The sequence below is a fragment of the Pygoscelis adeliae genome, unplaced genomic scaffold (genome assembly GCF_000699105.1).
Source record: "Pygoscelis adeliae isolate BGI_AS28 unplaced genomic scaffold, ASM69910v1 Scaffold120, whole genome shotgun sequence".
NCBI lineage: Eukaryota > Metazoa > Chordata > Aves > Sphenisciformes > Spheniscidae > Pygoscelis > Pygoscelis adeliae.
In genome coordinates, this window is record NW_008824032.1 from 3449116 (window position 1) to 3457737 (window position 8622).

The 8622-nt window shown below is 46.5% G+C and overlaps 1 protein-coding gene across 1 annotated transcript in view; it reads left to right on the forward strand.

Moving 5' to 3' along the window:
• The window catches only part of LRRC58 (leucine rich repeat containing 58), a 22307-nt gene that overhangs the window by 5758 nt on the left and 7927 nt on the right, over positions 1-8622 (forward strand). The window lies entirely within an intron of this gene.

An 8622-nucleotide genomic window follows, 5' to 3' on the forward strand; every position in this document is an offset into this window, starting at 1 on the left:
CCGCCGGCAGTACGCCTCGTGTCTCGCTCCCGCTCGGGGAGGGGTGAGTTTTGTCCAGCCTCAGATGTCTCCAAGCACCGCTGCTGATAACGTGTCTCTTCCTCTTCGTCAGGTTGAGTTAACAAAACTCAAAGCCGCTCTTTGGGCGGACAACGGGCCTTCTGCGCTCGCAAAAGGGGCGACTCTTTCATGATTTCCTAGTCCTTGGGCTGCCTTGGTGCAGGGGAAGCTCTCCTAGGGAGTGTGTGGTTGGTACGAGTGTTGACATGCAGAAGGCGCTCCATGGCTTTGCTTTAATACGGATCTCTAGGTGAGAGCAAAATAAAACCCCTGGTCTCATGCAGCTCACGGCTGCATGATGGACTGCACAGGAGAATAAAGATCTGGTTGTAGCTTATGCAAACAATAGGGCCTTTCTGCTGATACAGCTCCAGTCTCATCAGGGTACTTGCTGGCATGGTTGGGTTTTTGTTGTATTTCTCTCCACCCACCCGCCTCATGTAGAGCTGAGAGATCAGCTGACGGATCTTCTGAAGTGTAGAGCCCTAGGCTGTGCTCAGGTGCAGTGGTATGTCTGGCTCTGGGGCCAGATCAAACCACCGCAGGCCAATGACATAGAAACCTGTGGCTGAATCATGGCAGTTGGGAACACTGGTGGGGTGGGAACAGATCTTAGGTAGGACTGGGTATTAACTGCCCACATTGACCTGGGATAGATACTTCTGAAGCCTGCCATCCTCCTGGGCAAGCTGGCAACTGTGTTCTGACTCGTGTGTTACACCCAGGCACCTCGGTGTGTTCTGCTGGTTTCTCAAGCCTCAGACTACCCCCCGTGTGGCTCTGTGCTAAGAGTTTGGGTCTGAACTTTCTTCACCCCAGCTCTTTGCCAAGGGACTTGCCAGAGGCAGCCTCCCTTACACAAATTCCAGCAACCTTGACCCTAAGTAGCTGGATTCGCCCTGATGGCTCAGCAGAGCTGCATCCAGTGGAAGCACAGAATGTTGTATGTGGGGTGCTGTCTCCCATGGTCCTAGGTTGGAGGTACCAGAACTACCTGAGTGCTGGCAGGAAATGGTTTTGTCCACTGCAGTGTAATACAGTTGGGTATGCAGCTTTTGCCCAGATGGCACAGCGTGCACCTGTTTGAGGATCTGGAGCAACGCGGGGTTAAGCTAAGTTTGAGAGATGCTATGAGGCATTTTGAGTGCTAGAGAATGCCCATGCCCTTCTCAGCAAAGTTGGGCTGCGTCCTAGGTTGGGGCTGTCGTGAGGAGGAGGACGCTCAGCTTTCTCTCTGTTCAGAAGCAGTTGCTTCAGGGATAACGCAGGAAATGAGGACAGTGGCACCAACTTCATGGGAGAGAAGGCCAATGGAGGAGGGCAGTTATGTGTGGGAGATGATCCACGTTGCCTCCATAACGTGCCCAGTAGCATCCAGGATGTGTTTGGGATCTGATTGATGCACCCACCTCTGAGGCAGAGGCTCCCTGCTGTTGCTTACATGCTCTCATCTGTGGTTGTGGTTTCTCTCTCTCTTTTTTCTTTTTCCACCACCACCCCCCCAGAAGACAAACCTCAGTCCTGCTTTTTGTTGCTGACCCCGGGAACGTACCAGGCTGCGTAGCACTGCACGTGGTGCCCCAGTGGGCTGTGTGCTGTGCTCCGTGCTGCACTGCTGTCAAACTACTGCTGCATGGTTATTCTGCCTTGTTCCTCTGGCCTGCCCTGAAGCAGGGCTCTGTTTGTCCCGCCCTGCAGCTTTTCTTGGGCTGGTCATGCTTGAACCCTAGAATGACAATTCTGAGAGGGCAAATGCGGACAAGGCTATTGAACTATCTGTTTATCGTTACAAAGTGATGTGTCAGGTAGAAAAACTAGACTAGACCCTGTTTGTGTCTGTTGCCCACGTAATGACTGCTAACATGTCACCATAATATAATTGAACTTTAGCTCAAGATAGCAAATCTGTGCTTCACCAGGATTGGCAGCTTCTTTACCACTATGCCATCAGTGACTCTTCTGTATCTGGGACTGCTTAAGTAACAAAAGGGAGCAGCACACTTGCTTGCCAGAGCTGGGAGAAAACAATACTTTATAATCTAATGTTCCTCCAGAGGAAATCCTGAATCTGCTCATTGGGAGCCAGATAACCGGTGACCTGACACCCTTGCCAAAAAGATAGTAACTATGTACTGGAGAGAAACTGCTGCCAGACCCTCCTCCTGCCTGCCAACAAAAGAGGTGTCCGCAGCATGAGAGTGCATATTCTTGAAGTGAGTAAAACAAGCCTGAGCAAGGACAGAGCAGAGCCAGCTGTTGTGGCAGGGCAACACGGAGGCTCCTATTTGTTTCTGAATACTGGGACAGGAGGTGGGACCTGGTGTAGGTGTTGGGGCTTCTGTTAACCTCACAGCTCAAGCTCCAAGTGTCCATCTCGCTGTTGCTGGCAAGCGAAGACTTTGAGCCTTTTTCCATATGCAACTTTCCATAAAAGAAATTTTTCTCGTGTCTCGTGGTCTCTGAGACCACAGAGGAATGCAGGCAGCACTTTGACCAGACACATTCCTCCTGCTGGTACTAGAGTTCCTGAGGCCAGCAGTTCTCTTCTTCCTGTGACCCTGGCAGCTTCCCATTTGCTCCAGTCAGTGATTATAGAGCTGAGCAGAGTTGCAGAGATCTAGAAATACTTCTTGTGTTTTCAGGGAATGTCTGAACTCTGATGAGATTTCTTTTTTTTTTTTTTTTTTTTAAATTCATGATAAGTAGGCCTCACGTCTTTCCTCTGCGCCCCATACAGTTTCCTGTTGTAGTTTTTGAAGGGGTAGTGTATCAGTTTTAATGAAGGCCAGGAATACAGCAGGTAAGGAGTCTACGTGGTGGAGTTGAAAGAATGGAAAGCTGATGGGTTTGATCTGCCGAAGAAGAAGGAACATGCTGGCAACTACAAATGCGAAGGCCCTGGAATGAGAGATGTGTGCCATGTGTTGTTACTCACATGAAGATAATAAAGCCACAACTTTGCAGCAAGCTGGGGTCAGGCATTTTGTGCAAAAACTTTTCTTAGCATGTTCCTAGTGATTTGGCAAGTTAATGAACAGCGATAAGAACCACAGCCAGTCTTGCTGCTGTCTTGTCTTACTCCTTCCAGCTTTGGCCATCTGCCCCATCCTTGCCCACGCAAATCTTTGTGTGCAGTGCAAGATCCTGTGAAACACATGTGCCTTTCGCCCAATTATCAGTTGCCTCCTAGGCTGTTGTAGAAGGGACCACCTGTAGATGTCCTAATGCTTGAAGCTTCCTTCAAATGGCTTCACAAGTGGATGATCACGATTGCTCTGGTGATGGCAGCAGGGTGATGGTGGTCGTAGCATGCTGGCACCAAGGATGAATACCTTTTGCTTCACGTTTTCCATTAGGGAAGCATTGTGGAAAATGCAATGCTCTTTCCTCCTAACTCCACCATAAGTATCTATGGTGACCTGCAACAGCCTCTTAAGTTTCTGAGAAAGAAGATAAATGTGGGCCCTGCTGAGGGCTTTTTTTAATCATGTTGAGGTTCCTTCTGCATGCCCACCACCCCAGTTACTGTCAGCTAGCAGTGTCAGTACAGTGTAAGACCTGAATTGCAGCATTTGCTGTTGCTGTGAATTTAGAGTAGAAAATGGACCAGATGGATGAGAGCAGCCCTCTTTGCATTGCTTTCCTGTTTGTTGCCAGATAAAAGATGAGCTTAGCATAGGTAGACATAAGTGTCATCTTTTCTGTAGTTCTCACTCCAACCTTGACCTTGCTGTGTTTTCGGTGTGAGATGTTACGGTCAGTCAGTCTCTCTCAGACTCGATTCGCAGCTCCTGAACTGTGATCTGCATAGACATCCCACCGCGCCTTTGGTTGTGTGTATCCTTCCTCTGCTGATCCAGCTGGGGATGCGATAAGGGACATCGTGTATTATAGCTAGGGAGCTAGAAATGTGGTCATCTGCTTGTGCCCGTTCTGGACAAAATTTGTTTGGCAAGTCTGGTAAAATACAGCTCTGATCTTCACCGTCCAGCTGTGGCTTTTGGCTTAAGGGTGCATGGATTGCCCTCATCAGTGTGCGTGCTTGGGGAAATGTCTTGCAAGTGTCCTGTAAAGGGGAAAATTCTCAAGAGCTTAGCGAAATGCAGTCGATACCTTGAATTTCATTATGTGAATTTTGACTTTAGTCTTGCTCCTCTGGTTAATATTCTCGCGCTCAGTAGAGCACCAGGAGCAGGCGGAAAGAGCTTGGAAAAGAGCCAGGCTCTTTCCAGGCGTCTGCCGTGCATGCTCCTTTCCTTCTTGCTTGGATTCCTCTAGTAAAGCCCAGTTGTGCAAGGGCTGGGATCAAAGGCCTCAAACGCCTAACTGGCTTCATCCAAGTTTTCTGTAAAGGCTTAGATGCAATGAAAACCAGAGTATTTGCTTTTATTCGTGGGTAGTATTAAGCATGTTAGACAAGCATACACTTAAGAATTGCTGTTACAGTGTGGGAAAAACGGCAAGTGAAGCTTTGATAAAGATACAGCATTAGGAAATCTGCTTGCTGCCTCCCTTTTTCTTCCCCTCTTCAAACGTTTTGCAAATAGTTTTCAGACAACCGTTTGATCTTAAATTTGCGTGTCAGCAAAGGCTATGCAGTTCTCTCAGGAATTAGCAAATTGTAGAACAGGGTTAACAGGAGTGTATTGTCGGCTGCCTTTAAATTCTTCCCTTGCATGAGCCTCAAAACTGCCCTGGAAATTTCTTGTTAAAAAGTTTATCTTAAAAAGACCTGGAGCTATTTCAGGCTCATTGTTTCTTTTTTAGATTACCTATGTAGATGCATCTGTTTGATGTCAGCTGTTAAATATTATCCGAAGAAGCATCTGTGGGGAAACAGGGTGGATTGAAAATTGGAGTATCTTTTATGCGAGAAGGCATTCTCTGCTTGAAACATGACTATGAAAGTGTTATGGTAATTGATAGGGTATCAAAAATACCTCTAGTGCTCGGAGTGGGCTCTTCTTACTTACTGAGTGTTTTGGAGCTTCTTGATTTGTTTTGTGCTGTATGATGACCTGGAAACCTCAAGGACATACTCAAGCAAGAATGTACAGTCTCTTGGCACGGTAAACTTTGCTGCCACCACCTGAATCGATTCATAGTTGTTTGAGCATTTCCCCACTCCCTTCCCGTATGTAAAAGGATTTACACAGCCACCCTACAGCCCAGTGGTGTGAAATCTTCCACTAGAGAGGAGCGACACACGATGGGCTTGGCGTGCCGGCTGCTGCTTGGCAGCAATTAGTACTGGCTGTGCTGAGCGAGGGGCCTGCTGGATATAAGGCTGAAAGGGACTCTGGTCTTTTATTAGTGTATTTGTAAACATTGCTAAAAGGCAGGAGAGAAAGTGTCAGCCCCCATTAGTTATTCTGTCAAATGGGGTTTTTTTCAGTTTTTGTTGAGATGGATTTTGTTAGTGTTTGTTCCCTCTTGAAATTCGTTCAGCCAGATCCTGTGTCGCAGGTTGGAAGTACATCATTTATTCTAACTTCAAAAATAGGAACTGAGCTTATGTTTGTTGAGGGTGGTTGCTCTCTGGCTTTTCTAAGTTCCTGGACTGACTTTTGAAAGTACTGAAAAATTCTAGTTCTCCCTCTGTGTACACAGTGATGCACGAGACCTTAGCTGGCTGGTCCAAATGACTATGCAGATTAATGATTGTCAGAAAAACTGGGCCTTAGTGTGAAAGGTTAGTTAGAAGTATTCACTAAGCTCACTCCCGTCTCTGTTATGGTCCTCCCGTGAAAAACTATGGTAAATGTTGTGGATTGCCTCGTTAGAGGGGCTCGTTTGTGAGGAGGGCAGAGCTCAGCAGCGCTCTTGCTCATCTTACCAAGCAGCAAACTGTCCCCCGAGTAGGACAGCTCGAGAGCCAGCATTGCCTTGGCCTCTAGGTACGGGCTTAGTACAACATGGAAATCAGGCCAGGAGTACATGAGCTAGGAACGAACTGTGGCCCCAGTGGTCTGGTCAGTGCTCACTACAAAAGGGCTGTGTCTCTTGAAAATCCTTGCCTGTGTCGTGATTAGCTTTGCTCAAACAATTCTAGATGCTTTAATTTCATGCAGAAATGACTGTTGTTAATTTCTCCATCTTGCTCAGCCAAGACTAGGCTAGATCCTTCTTTCTAGCAAATTGTATTTTGGGGGACGGGAGTTATAGATTTCTTTTGCCTACTGAGCAGTGTTTCAGTGGAAGCTATAAGAATATCTTTGCTGCATTTACAGTAAGTTTCTTTATAGTTTCAAAACCTCCTCCCTGTGCTTTTTTAATAAATTTACCGTCTAATTAATGTCTTAAGTTGATGTTGGAAAGACTGGGCCCAGTGAGTTGTTAGTCTACTGACCTCAAAAAGGTGATTCAGAAAATAGGTAAAAAGAAAACAATTTTTTAAAAGCCCTTTGTTGCCACTGAAGGAGTTATCTTATTTAGTGGATTTTTAGTTAGAGACAGTTTGTAGTCTGATGTTGGGGCTTTATGTCCTAGCTAGTATAACTGAGTGTTCTCATTACACAGACTTTACAAAGAATGGATTTGAAAGCTGTAAGTAGTTTGTAGGCAGTGTTTTTGCACGCTTAGTTTGTGCAGTAAGCTGCTTTTGAAACTTACACATTTCATGCCTTGAAATGAATTTCAAAAACATTTTTTACTATATATTTTGCACCCCTCTTCCACTTTCGTGGTAGTATGTGTTCTTACACAATGTGGCTTTACGGGCATTATTGTTTTCAAACACAGAGGATGAAGAGTTAATTATTCACTTGTGCTAGGAAGTGGAAACTTGTACACATCTAAACCTTGTTTAAACATTGAAATCCACATTACTAGAATTCCCTTGCCCAACAGTTTTCAGTGTGGACTCCAGCAATGGCATGGAGTTAAAATATGCCTAGGAATTGTATGGTCAGCAGTTAAGTCCCTAATGAGAGCCAAGCAGCCTAAATCCACCTTGGGAAACAATGCAGGTTGAAGGAGGAATTTTGGTTAAAACTTAGGGCTTTGTTAGGGGATCAAAATTTAATTAAAAATAATCTCTCCTTGCCATGGTCTCTGCACAGCAACCTTCCTCCCACCCCCACTCCTCACCTGCAGGTTGTCTGTGGAAGAGAGGATACTTTTGAATAGTGGGGTTTTGGTGGTGGGTTTTTTTCTGTGTACTTTCTTGCGTGTTCAGAATAACCTCCAAATGTGCTGTCCCACTTGATCTCTCAGCTGAAGCAAGTATAGTTACTTCCTTTCATATAGTCAAATTCAGTTTAATGCTAAGGCTTAGAAATGGCTTGATTCTGTGCCCACTTTGTCAAATCTCAGGTATTTAGCTTTCCTCTGACGTACTCCAAAAAGGTAAGCGAATCCAGGGGGAGTTAAGCTCCATGAGTGTCTCCTCATGTGTTGCAGTGGTTTTGTTGTTCTGTTCTTTGCTGATGGGCAGGTGGACCTCTATGCTGCATTAGTGGTCTCTGTAGCCCAAGCAGATGCTGTCATTGGATCTCTGGGGTTCAACTTTCTTGCAAGAACTGAGAGAAATAGTCTCTTTCTACTGCTCTTCTGCTCCATTCCAGGGGAGGCCTCAGGGAGGAGCTTCTCTCACGCTCCACGCATGCACGGTTGCAGGGTTTAGACCTTCTCTGGGTTGAACACCGTGTCCTTTGGGTGGTTTGGTCATCTGTTCCTTTGCCAGCTGTTCCCATAGCCTCTGTGAGGTGCTGCGGTGAGATGAAGGTGTCTCCTGTTCCAAGAAGGTTATAAGCTGTTCTTAAAGAAAGGCCGGCGGAGCCTGGATGACTTCTCCTTTCTGACCTGTGGGGAATGCTTGGTAGATCAGAGGGGCCATGTACACCATAGTTGGGCAGCTAACCTGAGTATGTACCGGAGATACTGAACCAGCATGAGTACCGCAGACACCTGCAGACAGGACCGTGGGATCCACCTGTTTCAGGCATGGGAAAAAGTGTTGTCTAGACCGTGATTAGTAATGATGTCTCTTCCCAGCCGGAAGTACCCAAACTGAACCTGCCTTTGCTCTTCTTCCAGACAAGGTCTGAGGACAGGGGAGGGAAGCTATTTGGCTCTGTGAAATGGGGAATTGAAGCTATTATGTTGAAGAGAAGTGCTTGCCAGTTATTTCTCCTCGAAGGGCAGAGTCGCACAGCAAATACTGGATACTCCACCTGGCAGAAGGGTTCTAGTGCCTCTCTTTGTTCCTGTCTGCCATCCACTGAGTTTTCACAGGACGTCCAGCAAATTATTCTTTTTATTTAGGCCCAAACTGCAGTTAAGTCCAGCTAATGTTTTTGGTAGCTTTGGGCTCCATGACTTCAGTATACTGAAATCAGTCTACGCAAGAAATGGCATGCATGTACTTGCGTGACTTAGATGCACTCTGTGCTGTTGCAGCTGTGGCGTTGTCAGTATCAAAGCGGGACTGGCTGCCTCTGACTCCAGCTGAAAGGCTGCAGTTAGTCACTGAGGAGTCAAATGATACCGTAAAGAGTGACTAGCGCTTGTGCAGGGCCAGGATTTTCAGGGAGAGCCACTGTTCTCTTGCTTTGCTCCTGC